The sequence below is a fragment of the Cynocephalus volans genome, chromosome 6 (assembly GCF_027409185.1).
Source record: "Cynocephalus volans isolate mCynVol1 chromosome 6, mCynVol1.pri, whole genome shotgun sequence".
In the NCBI taxonomy this organism is placed as follows: Eukaryota; Metazoa; Chordata; class Mammalia; order Dermoptera; family Cynocephalidae; genus Cynocephalus; species Cynocephalus volans.
In genome coordinates, this window is record NC_084465.1 from 70412903 (window position 1) to 70434146 (window position 21244).

The window sequence follows — 21244 nt, forward strand, 5'->3', positions numbered from 1 at the left end:
AAAAACACTATATACAACCTAAGGAACCAACAAACACAGAAACCAAACAGTAAATCAGAAAGCAAGGAACGAACAAAAGACACCTAAGACAACCAAACAACCAATAAAATGCTAGGAATAAATCAACACCTTTCAATAACAACTCTTAATGTAAAAGGCTTAAATTCCTCAATCAAAAGACACAGACTGGCTGACTGGATCAAAAAGGAGGACCCAACTATATGCTGCCTACAAGAGACCCACCTCACCCATAAAGATTCACATAGACTAAGAGTGAAAGGATGGAAAAAGATTTACCATGGAAACAGAAAAGAAAAACGAGCTGGAGTAACTATTCTTATATCTGACAAAACAGACTTTAAACTAAAAACCATAAAAAGAGACAATGAGGGACACTACTTAATATTAAAAGGACTGATCCATTAAGAAGACATAACAATCATAAATATGTACGCACCCAATGTTGGAGCAGCCAGATTTATAAAACAAACTCTATTAGACCTAAAGAAGGAAATAGACACTAATACTGTAATAGCAGGGGACCTGAACACCCCACTATCAATATTAGACAGATCATCTAGGGAAGGAATCTTTAGAGAAATACAAGATCTAAACACTACTCTAGACCAATTGGAATTGGCAGATATCTACAGAACATTCCATCCAACAACCTCAGAATATTCATTCTTCTCATCAGCACATGGATCATTCTCCAGGGTAGATCATATATTAGTTCACAAATCAAGTCTCAATAAATTCAAAAAAATTGGAATAATTCCATGTATTTTCTCAGACGACAATGGATTAAAACTAGAAATTAATAACAAACAAAACTCTGGAAACTATACAAACACATGGAAATTAAACAGCATTCTACTTAATGACATATGGGTCCAAGAAGAAATCAAGCAGACTATCAAAAAATTTATTGAAACTAATGAAAATAATGATACATCATACCAAAACCTGTGGAATACTGTGAACGCAGTATTAAGGGGGAAACTTATTGCATTCAATGCTCACCTCAGAAGAATGGAAAAATGGCAAGTGAACAACCTAACACTTCACCTTAAAGAACTAGAGAAACAAGAACAATCCAAACCGAAGGTTAGCAGACGGAAAGAAATCATTAAGATCAGAGCAGAACTGAATGAAATTGAAAACCAAAAAAACAATACAAAAGATCAATGAATCAAAAAGTTGGTTTTTTGAAAAGATAAATAAAATTGACAAACCATTAGCATGGCTAACAAAAAAAAGAAGAGAGAAGACTCAAATAACCAAAATTAGAAATGAAAAAGGCGATATTACAACTGATTCATCTGAAATACAAGGAATCATTCGAGACTACTATACACAACTATATGCCAACAAATTTGAAAATATGGAGGAAATGGATAAATTTCTGGACACACACAAGCTCCCAAAAGTGAACCATGAGGACGTAGAAAATTTGAACAGACCAATAACAATAAAGGAGATTGAAGCTGTTATCAGAAGGCTCCCAAAAAGAAAATCCCAGGACCAGATGGATTCACAGCAGAATTTTACCAAACATTCAAAGAGGAATTGACACTGATTCTTTACAAACTATTCCAAAAGATTGAAACGGACGCAAATCTCCCAATCTCATTCTATGAAGCAAACATCATCTTGATACCAAAACCAGGTAAAGAAATAACCAAAGAAGAAAACTACAGGCTGATATCCATGATGAATATAGATGCAAAAATCCTCACTAAAATAATAGCAAACAGAATACAGCAACACATATGTAAAATTATTCACCACGATCAAGTGGGATTCATCCCAGGGATGCAAGGTTGGTTCAACATACGCAAATCAATAAATGTGATACACCATATTAATAAAGTCAAACACAAGGACCATATGATCATCTCTATAGATGCTGAAAAAGCATTTGATAAAGTTCAGCACTCATTCATGACAAAGACCCTCTATAAGTTAGGTATAGAGGGAAAGTATCTCAACATAATTAAAGCCATATATGCCAAACCCACTGCCAATATCATCCTGAATGGGGAAAAGCTGAAAGCTTTTACTTTAAGAACAGGCACTAGACAAGGATGCCCACTCTCACCACTCCTATTCAACATAGTGTTGGAAGTACTAGCCAGAGCAATCAGAGAAGAGAAGGAAATAAAGGGCATCCAGATTGGAAAAGATGAAGTCAAACTGTCCCTGTTTGCAGATGACATGATCCTATATATCGAACAGCCGAAAACCTCTACAAAAAAACTGTTGGAATTGATAAATGATTTCAGCACAGTAGCAGGATACAAAATCAACACACAAAAATCAGTAGCATTTCTTTTCTCCAATAGTGAACATGCAGAACGAGAAATCAAGAAAGCCTGCCCATTTACAATAGCCACCAAAAAAATAAAATGCTTAGGAATTGAGTTAACCAAGGAGGTGAAAAATCTCTATAATGAGAACTACAAACCACTGCTGAGAGAAATTAGAGAGGATACAAGAAGATGGAAAGATATCCCATGCTCTTGGATTGGAAGAATCAACATAGTGAAAACGTCCATACTACCCAAAGTGGTATACAAATTCAATGCAATCCCCATCAAAATTCCAAAGACATTTTTCTCAGAAATGGAAAAAACTATCCAGACATTTATATGGAACAATAAAAGACCACGCATAGCCAAAGCAATGCTGACCAAAAAAAATAAAGCTGGAGGCATAACACTACCTGACTTTAAGCTATACTACAAAGCTATAATAACCAAAACAGTATGGTACTGGCATAAAAACAGACACACTGACCAATGGAATAGAATAGAGAATCCAGAAATCAACCCACACACTTACTGCCATCTGATCTTTGACAAAGGCACCAAGCCATTCACTGGGGAAGGGACTGCCTCTTCAGCAAATTGTGCTGGGATAACTGGATATCCATATGCAGGAGAATGAAACTAGATCCATACCTCTCGCCGTATACTAAAATCAACTCAAAATGGATTAAGGATTTAAATATACACCCTGAAACCATAAAACTTCTTAAAGAAAACATAGGAGAAACACTTCAGGAAATAGGACTGGACACAGACTTCATGAATATGACCTCCAAAGCATGGGCAACCAATGGAAAAATAAACAAATGGGATTATATCAAACTAAAAAGCTTCTACACAGCAAAAGAAACAATTAACAGAGTTAAAAGACAACCAACAGAGTGGGAGAAAATATTTGCAAAATATACATCTGACAAAGGATTCATATCCAGAATATATAAGGAACTCAAACAACTTTACAAGAAAAAACAAGCAACCCAATTAAAAAATGGGCAAAAGAGCTAAGTAGGCATTTCTCTAAGGAAGATATACAAATGGCCAACAGACATATGAAAAAAATGCTCAACATCACTCAGCATCTGGGAAATGCAAATCAAAACCACACTGAGATACCATCTCACCCCAGTTAGGATGGCTAAAATCCAAAAGACTCTGAACGGTAAATGCTGGCGAGGTTGTGGAGAAAAAGGAACTCTCATACATTGTTGGTGGGACTGCAAAATGGTGCAGCCTCTATGGAAAATGGTATGGAGGTTCCTCAAACAATTCCAGATAGATCTACCATATGACCCAGCTATCCCACTGTTGGGAATATACCCAGAGGAATGGAAATCATCAAGTCGAAGGTATACCTTTTCCCCAATGTTCATTGCAGCACTCTTTACAATAGCCAAGAGTTGGAACCAGCCCAAATGTCCATCATCAGATGAGTGGATACTGAAAATGTGGTACATCTGCACAATGGAATACTACTCAGCTATAAAAACGAATGAAATACTGCCATTTGCAACAACATGGCTGGACCTTGAGAGAATTATATTAAGTGAAACGAGTCAGGCACAGAAAGAGAAATACCACATGTTCTCATTTATTGGCGGGAGCTAAAAATTAATATATAAATTCACACACACACACACACACACACACACACACACACAAAAACCGGGGGTGGGGGGGAAGAAGATATAACAACCACAATTACTTGAAATTGATACGACAAGCAAACAGAGGGGACATTGGTGGGGGGGGAGGAGGAAGGGAGGTTTTGGTGATGGGCAACAACAATCAGCCCCAATGTATATCGACAAAATAAAATTAAAAAATAAAATAAATTAAAATAAAATTATTTGCTTAAAAAAAAATATATAGTACTGGAGGTGTTTCCCAGAGAAATTAGGCAAGAGAAAGAAATGAAATTCATTGGATAGGAAAGGAAGAAGTTAAATTATTGTTGTTTGGTGATGACAGGATCTTATATACAGGAAATCCTAAATATTTTACCAAAAAACTATTAGAACTGATAAATGAATACAGTAAGGTTACAATATACAAAATTAACATACAAAAATCAGTAGCATACCTTTACATTAACAATGAACTATACAGAAAAGAAATCAAGAGAAAAATCACATTTACAATAGCTTCAAAAATATTCTTATGAATAGATTTAATCAAGGACACTAAAAAGTATAAAACATTGATAAAAGAAATTGAAGATGACACAAATAAATGGAAAGATATTTCATGTTCATAATTTGGAAGAATTAGTAACATTAAAATGTTCATAATTTAACAGATTGAATGCAATCCCTATCAAAATTTCAATATTTTTCACAAAAATAGAAAACAAAATACTAAAATTCATATGGAACCACAAAACACTGCAAATAGCCAAGGCAATCTTGAGCGAAAAAAAAAAGGACAAAGCTGGAGGCATCACACTACCTGACTTAAAATTATATTACAAAGCTATTGTAATTAAAACTGCATAGTACTGGCATAAAAATAGAAACATTGACCAATGGAACAGAAAAGAGAGCTCAGAAATAAGTCCATACATTTATGGTCAATTGGTTTTCAACAAAGTTGCCAAGAATACATAATAGGAGAAGAACAGTTTCCTCAAAAAAGATGTTAGAAAAACTGAATATCCACATGCAGACGAATAAAATTGCACTCTCATCTCAGACCATATACAGAAATCAACTCAAAATGGGTTAAAGACTCAAACATAAGACCTGAAACGGTAAAAATACTAGAAGAAAACATAGGGGAAAAACTATACCACATTGGTCTGGGCAATGATTTTTTGGATTTGACCCTAAAAGCTCAGGCAACAAAAGCAGAAATAGACAAATGGGATTACATCAAACTAAAAGTTTTCACACAACAAAGGAAACAATTAATAGAATTAAGAGGTAATCTACAGATTAGGAGAAAATATTTGCAAGCAATGAGGGGCTAATATCCAATATATATAAGGAACTGAAAAAACTCAGTAGCAAAATCCCCCAAATAATCTAATCAATCAATGGGCAAAGGACCTGAATAGACATTTCTCAAAAGAAGACATATGAATGGATAGCAGAAATGTGAAAAAATGCTCAGCATTAGGGAAATGCAAGTTAAAACCACAATGAGGTATCACCCTATACCTGTCAGAATGGAGTGGCAGCTGTCATCTGTTTTCATCAAAAAGCTGAAAGATAACAAACGTGGGTAAAGATGTGGTGAAAAGGAAACCCTTGCATGCTGTTGGTAGAAGTGTAAATTAGTACAGCCATTATGGAAAACAGTGTGGGGGTTCTTTGAAAAACTATAAATAGAATTACCATATGGTCTAGCAGCCTCACTTCTAGGTATAAATCCTAAGGACTTGAAAATCAGTATATATAAAAGATATCTGCACTCCTACCTTCATTGCCACATTATTCACAGTAGCCAAGTTATAAATCACCCTAAGTGTCCATCAACAGGTGAATGGATAAAGAAAATGTGGTATATATAATCTACCGAATACTATTCAGCCTTAAAAAAGAATGAAATTCAGTCATTTGTGACAACATGGATGAAGCTTGAGGACATCATGCTAAGTGAAATAAGCCAGGTATGGTAGGACAAAGACTGTATGTTCTTTCTTATATGTGGAATCTAAAACAATTGAATTCTTGGAAGCAGAGAGTAGAAAGGTAATTACCAAAGTCTTAGAGGTGGGGAAATGAGGAGATGTTAGTCAAAGGGTAGAAAGTTGCAGTTAGTTAGAAGGAATAAATGTTAATTATTTAAGGTGATGAGTATGTTAATTAGGTTGGTTCAATCATTTCACACTGTATACATATATCATAACATCTGTATAGTCCATAATTATACATATAATTTGTCAAAAAATAAAGTAAAATAAATAAAGGCTAATGCATTTTTGGGTGTTGTGGTAGGGAGTTTGGATTTTATTTTAGAAGCAAAAGAAAGTGATTGAAGGAATTTAAGCACAGGAGTCACCTGATCCAATTTACCTGCTACATGTATCACTCTGGTACACTTTCTTTTTGACACTAAAGAAAGCATTGTTCATGAATACTGAATCATATACCAAGCACATTATGTACAAATAAGTCCACATCATTGAAACCTTCATAGATGAGGAGAAAGAGAAATTTTTAAATGTGGCAAGTCAGACAGAATTATCCTGCCACTGTTATATTCTCCTCCATGTGAATTTTCTATTAGGAACTTTTGTAACCTTCCCCAAATAATATTTCAGCTAAATATAGAAGTATATCTTAAGCCTTTGGCAGAAAAACTAATGGCAGTTCACAAGGTAAAAAAATATATGCAATGTCCTAATGATAAACTTGTTGGAAATGTCAAAAACAGGCCGGGCCATTTTTACTGTGTGTTATTACCAGGGCCTTCAGAAGGCTCTACCAGATGAGACACTAAACAGGCAGATGACAGCCTGATTCAATCTTCCTGTCCTCAGGAAGATGAACCTCCATAGTGTTCCTGAAGCAAGACTGAACCTCTTCATCCTCCATGTCTGAAGCCATTTGTATAACATTCCCTACTCTGTGGACATCTGTGAGTGGACACCTTTCTTGATTTATTCATTAGCATTTACCTGGACTTAGACATTTCTACTATAACAATGCCTGGAACACATGGCATTGTCTAGGATTTTAGAGTCAAAAGCTTTCTTCAAGGAAAACTGAACATAAATAGTTAAACTTTAAATATATTTTACTACATTATTCCTGTAAAAGTATGTACCTAATTTCAGGTGCTGTTTTGGTGGCATTCTGAAAGCAGCAGCATGAAGAGGGTAAAGAGTTATTTAGATCTACTAGATGTACAATATTGGTCATATTTAACTCCCCTGACTCTGGTTTTATCATAACATGTGGGGATAGTAATACCTGCCATACAGGGAAGTTAGGAAGTTCAGAGATAGTGTATATACAGTGTTTGACACATAATTGATGCTAAACTAATGATAGCTTTTATTGGTTTTATATTTGCCAATTCTACCTCTCCATGGGGTTACCGAATCATAAATGATCTTCCTTTCTTTATCTTTCTAATTATAGATGAATAAATTAGAGATGTAATCCATTTTTTTCTCTTTGTTATATTTATTCTTTCATCTACTTAGTTATACTTCTTACCTCTTCACACAGAATAAGTCATTCCTCTCCAACGGAGATGTCAGAACTCAAGTTCCAAGCTTCCCTCACAGGTAATGTACATTTGATTGGGATGCTATAAATGGGGCTTCCATTTTTGCAGGTACACGTGACAGAAGCAGCAGTGGTTGTAGTTTTCCAAGCTTGCAAGACTGAGTTTCTGAGGCAGCAGTAGCCCTAGTGGTAGTGCTACTAGCTGTTGCAGTAAAGTCAAGTTGCTAGTGTTGAAGGAGTCTGATGGTGTTTTGGGGGCCTTTGTTTCTTAGCTTTGAGAATTCTTTACCCAATATTTAATATTAAGCACCTTTTCTGCTTTATCTATCCAAAACAGGTTCTAGTAGATTGTTACTTTTTAAATTTCAAATAAACCTTTTATTTAGAATAATTTTAGATTTACCAAAAAGTTTCAAAGAAAATTGCAAAGTTAGGGAACAGTCCACAAAATCACCCTCACTTCTGACACCAACCACAGAGTTCAGAGGTCACCAAGACCACCCTCAGTTTCAATAATTCACTAGGAGAACTCAAAAGAATTCCTTTAATCTGTTATACTCATAGCTACAGATTATTATAGCAAACAATACACACACACACACATACACAGAGATTAAAATCAGCCAAGGGAAGAGATACATGGGATAGAATCTGAGAAATTTCCAAACATGAAGTTTCCACAGTTGTCCTCTCTCAGTAGAGTTATGGACTGTGCTAACTTCTCCCGACACATAGAATAGTGCCTACTAGAGAAAATCACCTGAGCCTCATGTCCAGAGATTTTACTGGGTTCAGTCTTATAGACATGGTTGGCCATCCACATGGCTGACCTCAGTCTGCAGCAACTCAGGAGGGCAAGCTGATACTGTGCAACCCAAAGCCCCACTGTAAATCATGTTGTTAGATTATCTTGTGGTCCAAGATCCCCAGGTTTAAAAAAAAAAAAAAGACATTTTTATTAGGCAGGACATTCCAAGGGTTTGAATATTACCTCCCAGGAGCTCAGGGCAAACACCAGACCTCCCTTTAGACAAGATTAAGTTCTTTACTATACATAAATCTTAATAAAAATCTACATGTACCTCTCATCAGTACTGACATGTGATTCTTTGGTTGTAATAGATACCATTTAAGTGTCTGATGTATTCTGGCCATTTTTGAACATTATCTCCAATCGCCACAGCCATACTTTAAAGCAGCTGCCAGGATATTTTGTAGATGAGAAAACTGGAGCTCAAAGAAAAAACATAAACATGCCATAAGTCACTAAGATAGTAAGTCATATAATCAGATTTTAGAGGCCTAACTCCAAAGACTGTCCTCTTTTCATTTCACCACATGGATCCCTACAAGGCAGCTGATTTTACTTTGTGACTGAGGAATGTATCCTGAACTCTGCAAAGTATAGACAAGACTGATGACTACTGCCTACTCCATTAAACTGTGATTAGACATGTACATTTTCTAGATTAGTCTGGAAATTTGTATTAGCTACATCTATATGAGCATTCTTTTTATTCCTATAGTTTTATTATTCCTTTAGGCATATGCAGAGAGCATGTTCACTTCTGGGTGGATAACTCGTTCTTTCTTGTGCAATTGCTGTAGCAGAGGGAACCATAAACAAGATAAAGCCAGGATACCAGGTTCTCTGAACCAAGATTTTCTTTAATGTGTTCAGTCTGACAACATCTATTAAACATCAACATTTCAAATGACTTAATATAGCAGGAATAGATCTGGATTTTAAGACATTTTCATAATTCATCTAGACACATTTGTGGGTTTTATATGAACATTTTTTAAAAGAAAAAACTATTTGACATGTTAACACAAATAGCATTAGAATTCTGTAAAGTTTTACCCTTGTAATTTTTGTTAAAACTTTTCTTAGGCTCTTTCTTTCTTTCTCTTTCTTTCTTTCTCTTTCTCTTTCTTTCTCTCTCTCTCTTTCTTTCTTTCTTTCTTTCTTTCTTTCTTTCTTTCTTTCTTTCTTTCTTTCTTTCTTTCTTTCTTTCTTTCTTTCTTTCTTTCTTTCTTTCTTTCTTTCTTTCTTTCTTTCTTTCTTTCTCTTTCTTTTCCCTCACATCTCACTCCTTTCTCTCTTCACAAACTTCAGCTAAGTGATCATTCTTAGTATTTAAAATGTTTCATGTTCAGCTCTCGTCAATAAAGAAATCTGGTATTCCACCTCTTTAGGGAAGTCCATCAACTTGCTAATGTGCTTGCTTGGGATTTTTGTATAGGTTCAGAATTTACATTTAATTGTCATTTTGTTTTAGAGAAAACAAAGCAGAGCTACAGGAGTGTTGTTCTTAACATCAGGTGGGTTATAGTAATTAGTAAGCACTAAGCATCGGGCACCACAGGGAGCTGATAAAAGGATGAAACTAATACCAGGTCAGACAACATCAACTATATGTTCTCAACATTTAGACTTAAATAAAACTAAGCCAGGAAGGCTAGCAGAGAAAATCTGCATGTACACATTTCCAAGGAGATAGCAATTAAATTAACTCCCACCCACTGCATTTTAAGATGAGAAAACTGGAACATGATGATGCTAGGTAGCAATATTAATCATAGCAGCAACAACAACTACTACTTTCCAGGTGGCAGTTGCTGTATTAAACACAAGTACATTTATCATTTACTCCTCATGTTATCCCTGAGATAGGAATAATTACAACCATCCTATGTAAACTGAGGACTGAAGTTTATAGAGACTAGGTAACTTGTCCAGGGGTATATAATGATGGACCCAGGATTTGAGTCAAGGAACTGTATGTCTAAACTCATGCTTTTAACCACTAGGTACTATTTCCAATCAGAGACCCATAGTTAATGGGGAATCTATCTTTTCACTGTTATACCTTGACCAAAACTGACACGCCTTTATGTTTTATTGTTAATTGTCCAAATATTGCACCGGGAGTAGCTATGATGTCAGTAAACAGAAAGAAAGAGTGGGTACAACTAATAATCTCCATAGAATCCTTCTTATGATGAACCAGTGGAGACAAAGTATGTTTTCTTGGCTCTTCAAGCAAACCTTCCATCTTCTGCCATTTGTCTTCTACCAATTCTGTTTCCCCAAGGAATATTAACAGACATTTGTACTAACAGACCTTGCACTTTCTTAAGCAAATAAGTGCTCTCAGGCTGGTTTTCCTTCTCTTTCTCTTCTCTGCACTTCAGAACCTCAGATTGATTCTGGTTCAGATTGAACAGGTGTTAACAGAGATTGGAAATGAAAAGTGAAGTAGACAAGAGAACAATTTACCAGTAATGGTATCTTTCTATATAAACTTATCCCCAACTTCACAAAGGATGGATGAGAAAAAAATATATTTCCAGGCTAAAAATCTGAGAGGCTTAATCTAAATAAATTAAATGAATTATCTGGGAAATAGAAAGTTTTATAGTTTGTGTGTTGAAAGGCCATAGCAGAGCTTTCTACATAACGTTTTGGGTGCTCCAAACTTAACAATGGGCTCCCAACATTGGTGGTTACATTAATATGATATAAAGTGGCATCAGCACTTCTACTCATTTTACTGAAAACATTGTATTGAAAGTCCTAGATAGAGCATTTAGGCAAGAGAAAAACAAAAGGCAAACAAATCTGAAAGTGTATTAGTTCATTTCTGTTGCTCATAACAAAATACACAGAACTAATTTGTAAGAAAATGAAATTTATGGCTTACAGTTTCAGAGGCTTAGAAGTCCAAAGTCCAGGGAACACATCTGGTGAAGGTCTTATTGGTAGCAACAGTGACTCAAGGGTCTCACATGGCAGAAAATGGTGGAGGAGAAAGAGGCTAACCTCTCATGTGCTCACCTCTTAAAGCCCTAAGAACTATGCCCCTGACCACCATTATTAATCCATTCACTATGGCATGGTCCTACAATCTAATCACCTCTTCAAAGCCCCACCTCTCAATTATCATAATAGGATCTTCCACCCTCAACAGTTACAATGGGAATTACGCTTCTAATATATGAACTTTGGGGACACAATTCAATCAACCTACAGCAGAAAGGAAGAAGTCCAATTGTTTCCATTTGCAGATGGCATGATCTATATATTTCTAAATATAAAAAACCCTAAAGATTCCACCAAAAAACTGTTAGAACTAGTAAATTTCACAAAGTTGTAAAATACAAAAATCAACAAACATTAGTAGCATTTCTGTACACTAACAAGAGCTATCTGAAAAAGAAATCAAGATAATCCAATTTACAATAGCTACAAAAATAAAATACTTAGCAATAAATTTAACCAAGGAAGTGAAAATTTATACACTGAAAGCTATAAAACACAAATGAAAGAAATTGAGTAAGACAAAAATGAATGGAAAGATATCCTGTGCTCACAATTGAAAGAATTAATATTATCAAAATGTCTATACTACCCAAAGCAATCTATACATTCAATCTAATCCTTATCAAAATTCCAATGACATTTTCACATAAATCAAAAAAACAATTCTAAAATTTATATGGAATCTCAAAAGACCCCAAATAGCCAAAGCAATATTGAACAAAAAGTGTAAAGCTGGAGGCATCATACTGTCCAATTATAAACATTCTACAAATCTGTAGTAATTGAAACAGCATGATACTGGCATAAAAACAGACACAGATCAATGGAAGAGAATAGACAGCCCAGAAATAGACTTATGCACTTACAGTCAATTGATCTTTGACAAAGGTACCAGGAACATACAATGACCAAAGAATATTCTCTTCGATATATGTGTTGGGAAAACTGGATATCCATATGCAGAAAAATGAAATTAGACCCTCTTCTTGCACAATATACAAAAATCGACTCAAAATGGGTTAAAGACTTAAATGTAAGAACCAAAATTGTAAAACTGCTAGAAGAAAACATAGGGGAAAAGTTCTATGACATTGGTCTGGTCAATTTTTTTTTTTTTTTTTTTTTTTTTTGGTTATGACCCCAAAAGCACAGTCAACAAAAGCAAAAATAGACAAATGGGATTTTATCAAACTAGAAATCTTCTGCACAGCAAACGAAACAATCAGCAGAGTAAAGATACAACCTTTGGAATGGGGGGAAATATACTCAAACTATGCATGCAATAAAGGGTTAATATACAAAATATATAAGGATCTAAAACATGTCAATATTAAAAAAACAAATAATCCAGATTAAAAAATGGGCAAAGAACCTAAATAAACATTCTACTAAGAAGATGTACAGTCAACAGGTATATGAAAAAATGCTCATCATTACTAATCATCAGGGAATGCAACTTAAAAGTGCAGGGAAATATTACCTTACATCTGTTAGAATGGCTATTACCAAAAAGACAAAAAATAAGTGTTGGCAAGGATGCGGGAAAAAAGGAATACTTGTACACTGTTGGTAAGGATGTAAATTATTACAGCCATTATGGAAAACAGATGGGAGGTTCCTGAAAAATTTAAAAATAGAACTACCATATAATCCAGCAATCCCACTTCTGGGTATATATATCCAAAGGGAATAAAACCACTATACAAAGATATATCTGTACTCCCATACATGTGATACATACAGATTATTCACAATAGCCAAGATATGAAATCAACCTAAATATTCATTAATGAATGAAAAGATAAAGAAAATGTGGCATAGATACATACAATGGATTCAGCCTTAAAAAAGAAGGAAATCCTGTCATGTGACAACATGGATAACCTGGAGGACGTTATGTTAAGAGAAATAAGCCAAGCACAGGTGGACAAATATTGTATGATCTCACTTACATGTGGAATCTAAAAAAGCTGAACTCATAGAAGTAGAGAGTAGAATGAACATAGTTAATAACAATGTAGTTTATTCTTGAAAACTGATAAGATTAGATTTTGAGCATTCTCACAGTAAAAAAATAAGTATGTGAGACAATCCTTATGTTAAATAGCTTGATTTAATTGTTTCACAATGTATACATATATGAAAACATCATGTTGTATACCATATATACAATTTGTCTATTTTTTAAATTAATTATTTTTTAGTATTTTAATTTATACATATTTATGTGGTACAGAGTTGACTATCAGTATTTGTGTACAGTATGTGATGATCAAGTCAATATTATTAGCATGCTCATAACTACAAATCATAATTACTCTTTGTGTCCCTTACCCAGTTACTCCCTATCCCTCCCCACCCTTTCCCACTTCTAGTAACTATAGGTCTGTTCTCTCCTTCCAAAAGTTCATTTTATTATGCTTCAATATTTTTTATTGAATCATAATTGATTATACATATTTGTGGAGTACAAAGTTGACTATAAATAGTTCTGTATAATATGTGATGGTCAAATCAGGATAGTTAGCTCATTCATCATTACAATACATAATCATTCTTTGTGTCCATTAATCAATTTCTCATTAATTTCTCATTAACCTCCCTCCCTCTCCTCTACCCCCTCCCCGTTTCCACTTCTAGAAACCACAGTTCTGTCCTCTCCTTCTAAAAGTTCAACATGTTACTGTGATCGTTGTTTCTTTCTTTCCCTATTTCTATATTGTTTATTGTTTATTTATTAATTCAGCTCCCACTTGTGAGCGGGGACATGTGGTATTTCTCTGACTGCACCTGGGTTGGTTTACTAAACACAATTTTGTCCAAGCTCATCCACATTGCTGCAAATGGAAGAATTTCATTCTTTTTTATGGCTGAGTAGTATTGTGCATTATATACCACGTTTTCCTTATCCAGTCATCCATTGATGAACATTTAGGTTGGTTCTGTAGACTGGCTGTTGTAAATAGAGCTGTAGTGAACATGGGAGTGCAGGTATCCCTTTGACATGACGATTTCCATGCCTTTGAACATATACTCAGTAGTGGGATTGCTGGATCATATGGTAGTTCTATCTGTAGTTATTTAAGGAACTTTCATACTGTTCTCCATAATGGCTGTACTAATGCACAATCCCACCAACAGTGCAGAAGGGTTCCCTTTTCACCACATCCTCTCCACTATTTGTTATTCTCTGTATTTTTGATAATAGCCAGTCTAACTGGGGTGAGATGATATCTCAAAGTGGTTTTGATTTGAAATTTGCTGATGATTAGTGATGTTAAGCATTTTTTCATATACCTGTTGGCCATTTGTATGTCCTCCTACAAGAAATGTCTATTCATCTGCTTTGCCATCAATATACAAAAATCAGTAGTGTTTTTGTACTCCTACAATGAACAAGCAGAAAAAGAAATCAAGAAAGCAAGCCCATTTACAATAGTCACCCAAAAAATTAAAATACTTATGAATAAATTTAACTAAGTAGGTGAAAGATCTCTATAATGAGAATTATGAATGATTGCCAAAGAAATTAAAGAGGACAACAAAAGATGGAAAGACATTCTTTTTTCATAGATGGGAAGAGTCAACATAGTGAAAAGGTCCATACTACCTAAAGCCATCTACAAATTTGATGATCCCCATCAAAATATCAATGACATTCTTCACAGAAATAGAAAAAAACAATCAATCCTAACATTCATATTGAACAACAAAAGATCCCAAATAGCCAAAGCAATCCTCAGCAAAAAAAAAAAAAAAAAAAAATTGCTGGAGGCATTACACTTGCTGACTTCAAATTATATTACAAAGGTATAGTAACCAAAACAGCAAGGTACTGGCATAAAAAATAGACACTGGGATTAATGAAACAGAATAGGGAACCCAGAAATCAACCCAGATACTTACAGCCAAATGAACTTTGATGAGGGCACCAAGAATATACAATAGGGATAGGAGAGCCTATTCAATAAATGGTGGTGGGAAAACTGGATAACCATATGCAGAAGAATGAAATTAGATCTGTACCTCTTACCATATAACAAAATCAACTCAAAATGGATTAAAGACTTAACTATAGACCCAAAACTTTAAAACTCCTTGAAGAAAACATAAGGGAAACATTCCAGAATGTAGGGCTGGGAAAAGACTTATGAATGAGATCCCAAACGCACAGACAAAAGAAGAAAAAATAAACAAATAGGATTATATAAAACTAAAAAGCTTTGTACAGCAAAGGAAACAATCAACAGAGTGAAAAGACAACCTACAGAGTGGGAGAAAATATTTGCAAACTATAACTCCAGCAAGGGATTAATATCCAGAATGTACAAGGAATTCAAACAATTTTACAGTAATTTTTGCCAATTAAAAAATAAATTTAAAAAGAGGAAGTGGTGTCATAACAAGTATAGTTTCAAAGATGATTTAACAGTGATGAATCCAATGACAAAGCAGCTAATTGTATAAAGAAACTACTATTCGATATGTAAGGATACGCAAGGATAAGTTGATAAAAACAGAATAGTGAAAGATTTTAATGTATTTTTTCAGAATAAGACAGATGGAGTACACAATAGCAAGGAATGTAGAAGAATCTACAAGTTTTATTTAATAAATGAGTATAAAATGTTAACCTTAGAGCATAAAATTTTTCTATTTCTTTATAAAAATAATTTTGCATTTGACCATAAAGAAAACCTTATCATTGTTTTAATAAAGCCAAGATTTCTATAGTCTATATACTTTGATCCGTATCTGATGAAATTAGAAATTTTAAAAGATGACAACAAAAACTTAATTGCTTAAAATTAAAGAAAAATTCTCCAATAAATTTCTGAATTAAAGAGGACATTAAAACTGAAATGACAAAATATTTAGAAAGCAATAAAACAAAGAACACTTCATGCTAAGCCAATGGAACTCAGCTAAAGTAGTTCAAAGGAAAATGTGTAGCTTTCAATGTGCTTAGTGTTAAAGATAAAATGCCAAAATAAGAAGTTTTGTGTCCATCTTTGGAAAATGAAAAATAACAAAAAGTAAAATGGATAATATCCTCAAAAGTCTGATAGGGAAAACTATAACACAGACAAAATAAAATTATACAAGGTTAGAAGTGAGAAAATAAGGATATAAGCACAGAAATAAATAATTTTAAAATAATTATGACATTGTATTACCTGCAACTTTATGGCAACAAATTTGAAAAGCTATAGAAAAAGAATGATTGCCTAAAAATATATAAGTTAGCATAACTATTCCAAGAATAAGTTGGAAATTTGAATAGATCAATCATAGTAGAAAAAATTGAAGAGAGTAAATTTTTTTAATAACAAAAGTTACCAGAGCCAGATGGTTTCACAAATAGCTAATTGCAATATTATTTAAACTATTTCTGACAAAGCATAATTTCAACATGTCAAAAGGCCAGCACTTAACAGAAAGCGTTGATGAAAATAGTGCAAAAAAGGAAACTGTGGACGAATCTCATTCATAAGTGCAAAAATTCTATATAAAAATATTAGCAAATTAAATCTAGCAGAATAGCAAAATTATAATGCAATATTAAGTAAAATTTATTCTAGTAATGCAATTATGATTCTAAATCAGAATATCTGTTAACAAATAAGGGGGAAAAGTTATATGACAAGAACATCAATTAATAAAACTCAAGATTCCCACAAAAATCAGAAAAAACTATCACCATTATAATTTCTCATTTTACTGGAGGTTATAGAGAGTTCAATAATATGAGAAGATGAAATCATTGGCATAACTTTTGAAAAGAAGAGATAAATGACCTCTTTGGGCTTATCATAAAATCATATTTCTACAAAGTTCTAGAGGTTCTACTCAAGAACTGTAAAAATCAAAGTGTATTTATAATGTGACTGGATACATGGTAAATATATAAAAGTTCATAACTCTTCTCTATAGTAACATCAACCAGAGACAGAAATGGAAAATATTCCATTATTAAAAACAATAAAGCTATGAAATATTTAGAAACAAATGTAAGAAAAAATGTGTAAGATCTATATGACGAAAACTGTCATGTCATATTGACGGACATGAATAATAAACAACTGACATTTAACATTAAGTGGAGAGACATAAATGATAAAACTCCAGTTATTTTAAGCATAATACGTGAATGTAATTCAATTTTAATTAATATCTCAATGCTTTTTTTTGGAAGGGAGACTGGATAAAATTATCTTAAAATTGAATGCAAGAATAAATGAACAGAGTCACAAATTATGAAAAAGTAAAGCTGTGAGAGAGAAATCGATTTATTAAATAAAGCCACTCAATTGAAATAGGTTATGTTTGGCAGAAAAATAGATAGTTTGGTCAATGGGATAAAAGAGAGGCTCTAATAGAGGCTCTAAAAATATATTTCAGAGTACTTAGGGAATTAATATATGACAGACGTAGTATTTCAATTTAGTATGAAGAGGATAATTAGTGTATTAAATCTTGTCAATACAAATGGCTATCTACTTGGAAAAAATATGTTGGATGACTTACTTTAAATTATATCCCAAAATAAATAGATTAACTATATTAAAGACTTACATGCAAAAACAAACTTACTAACAACAAAATAATATGTATCAGAAAAAAATTTAAGAGACTATAAGTACCAAAAAAAAAAAAAAAGAAAAAGACCATGTAGATTTTCTCTTTCTTTAACCAAAATAATACACCCAGAAGAAAAAATAGACATAGTTGACTACAGAAAAATTTATTAACTTTTTGTGTGGTAAGAAACACCGTACATGCAGTCAAATGGGAATAGATAGACTGTGAAAAAACATTTGTAATATATGTAGAAAAGGAGGTTAATGGGTACAATTTACAAAAAGCTCCTATAAATCAATGTTAAATACATAACTCAATGGAGAAATGAGCAAGTGCTATGAAAAAGAAGTTAATCAGAGCGAACCCAGTGGTCAGTAATACAGAAAATGGTTTACTTCACTAATAAGCAGGAAAATGAAAATTAAAGTAACACTGAGGTATCCCTTCTCGTTCATTAGATTTGCAAAAATTAGCAAGATTAAGAACCTACTCCTGGCATGATTTCTTTATTCATACATTCTCTCATTTAACAAATATTTATCTAGTGCCTAACACATGCCAGGCATTGTACAAGGTGCTAAGTTTACAGCAATAAACAAAAGAGACAAAAATCTGTCCTCATGGAGCTTGCACTTAATTGGGGAAATTGGCAGAAAAGGTTGCTAATAAAAATATGAAGTGTTATAGCCTTTTGGAAAGCAATCTAACAATATCTATTAAAAATATGCATAACCAGATTGAGCTATAACAGTCTTAAAGAGATTTCCATGATGCATGACTGAGTGACAAAAGCAAGACTCTAGAAAGTATATGACTCATTACCCCACAAAAAAAAAAAAAAAAAAAAAATGACAAAACTCCAAAGTGTGATACTATATATACGAGGGTAACACAAAAAGTTTGTGGAAAACTGGAATTAAAAGATAGTACAATCATTGTGCAGTGTATGCATGCATTGAAACAACATACTACACCCCACAAATATGTACAAGTAAACGTTTTTAAAAAAAAGAAAGATAATACAAATCTTTCTGTGAACTTTTTGAGGACCCCTCTGTATGTTTATTATTGGTGTTAAAGCAACCATCCAAGGTGTGGAAACACAAATGTAAAGTTGTTAACATTCATTAAGGAGAAATGGAATGGAGAAGCAATAATGTCAAAAAGACTGAGCATCTACTCTAAAATTTTATATGTAATAACTAATTTACCTAAAAATTTCTATGGATCTTAATTTTCATGTCAATGGGAATGTTAATAGGTGTCTGAGTGGTGAGATTTCAGGATTGTTTTTCTTTCTTTTTACTTAGAAGCGTTTTGTGAATTACATTTAAAAAAATATGAGCATGGATTGTTTATATACTATAAATTTATAATAATTTTTTATAATGAAAGTTACATGATAAAAAATTGAAAATAATAATGTAACTATCAAAAACTTGGGCAAGGACTGGGCAGTTTGGGGGGTAATATAAGTGTCCCAAATTCCCATCTTTCATCATTGGGAGACAATAGACTATGCCCCAAAATGTTAAATAAAAAAACAGAGGTTAATCATATACTTTATTGCTGTGGAAGTAACAATCAGAAAATGTAAAACTAGAAATAATTAAAAGAAATTATTCCTGGTGTATAGAACTGAGGTTCGGATGGGTAGGATTGGGGTTTATTCTCTAGTACTGTAAGTTTTTCCATACTATTATATATATTTTTTTCACCAGTAAAATACATTTGAAGGTGTCACCAATTACCAGCCAGATAAACTTGAGCAAGTTACTTACTTCTCAAAGTCCCAGCCCTCACACCTATAAATAGGGTAATAATAGCAGCCCTCTTAGAGTTGATGTAATAATGTATGTAAATTGCTGACCATAGTGCTTATGATAAATACTCAGTAAATTGGGGCCACTATTATTATGATCATACTTTAGAAATTATAAGTTCTGTTCCCCTTTTTGGTGCCCAGTACTTCCTCACTGTCCTCAGCTCTAATCTCAGGAAGTTAAGAGATCTGCTACAGGGGGGTTTATTTCAGTATCATCAATGAAGGCAGAGGACTATGTATAACTGAGAATGCTAATCAGGAATGTGTGGATTTCTGGCAGGCACACATAGTCCTCAAACCATACTATCTGGAGACCTACTCTGCCTCCTTCTGGTATGTGAGGATACCTCTCTCACCTCTTATAAGGAACTCTGAGGATTTATGGTATATATGATTTAATACATATGGTCAAAAGAAGTGAAGATTGACTTGGAAAATTGTCTACGATAGATTGTGTGAAAAAGAAATTAGTAGAATATGTTTAGTCTGAGTTCACTTTTTATTAAAAATAGAAATATAAAAACCCCTATGTGTGTGTGTATGTATGTATATGTATATATAGTGTGTGTATGTATATATATACATATGCGCACATCTATTTTGCATAAACATAGGGAAAGGAATTAAAGTCAAGAGAAGACAATTTTACATTACACACTTTCATGTAGCTAAATTATTACAAGGACTGGGTAATATTTTTATTACCAGAAAACCCAATATCCCACAGAATTCTTTTGAAAGGGAACAGAGATAAGTGGCTGGGTTTGGGTATGTATATTAGACAAGGAAATGTGGATCAGTGGCTGGTGGATAAGGAGCTTAGAAGTTTGCTTGGAGTTCTTTATTTCCTATGAAATATAGTTTTGGTACCAATTAAGTGCTAATAAAAATTAATTTATGAAAAGAAACTATTATTTATTGTAAGTCTAAGTTCATTTTTAAGATTAAGTCCCTTGCTTCTGTACATAATTTGGAAATTCAACGGTTTGTTAAATTCACCAAGCAATGCAAGGACATTTCCTACTGGAACTATTAACATGCATATTGCCAATAAAAAGTCATTTGAAACATTTGTCATCATCTGAAATGTTACTGCAGGGACCCAGTAAGAACATTCCTGCCTGGATTTATGGAAGACTTTTTTCAGACTTCAAAGGGCTTTATAGCTGTATTTTTACACAGAGTCTCAGAGCTTCTGAGTTGGCTTCAGGTCAGTATGAGATGATATTCAAGTAAAGAGCAAAGGAAGAGAAGGGAATAATACATCAAAAGAAATGCAGTGACACAAAGTCCGGGAACTGAGACCATAGGAGCATCTCTGCAAATGAAAGGGTCGTAGAAGGGAGTCATGATGGGAATGTTTTAGTCCATTTCTGTTGTAACAAAAATACTGAAACTGGGTAACTTGTAAAGAAACAATATTTATTGCTTACAGTTTCAGAGGCTGGGAAGTCCATAGTCCCGGGAACATATCTGGTGAGGATCTTCTTTTGTGGTGATGCAGGGT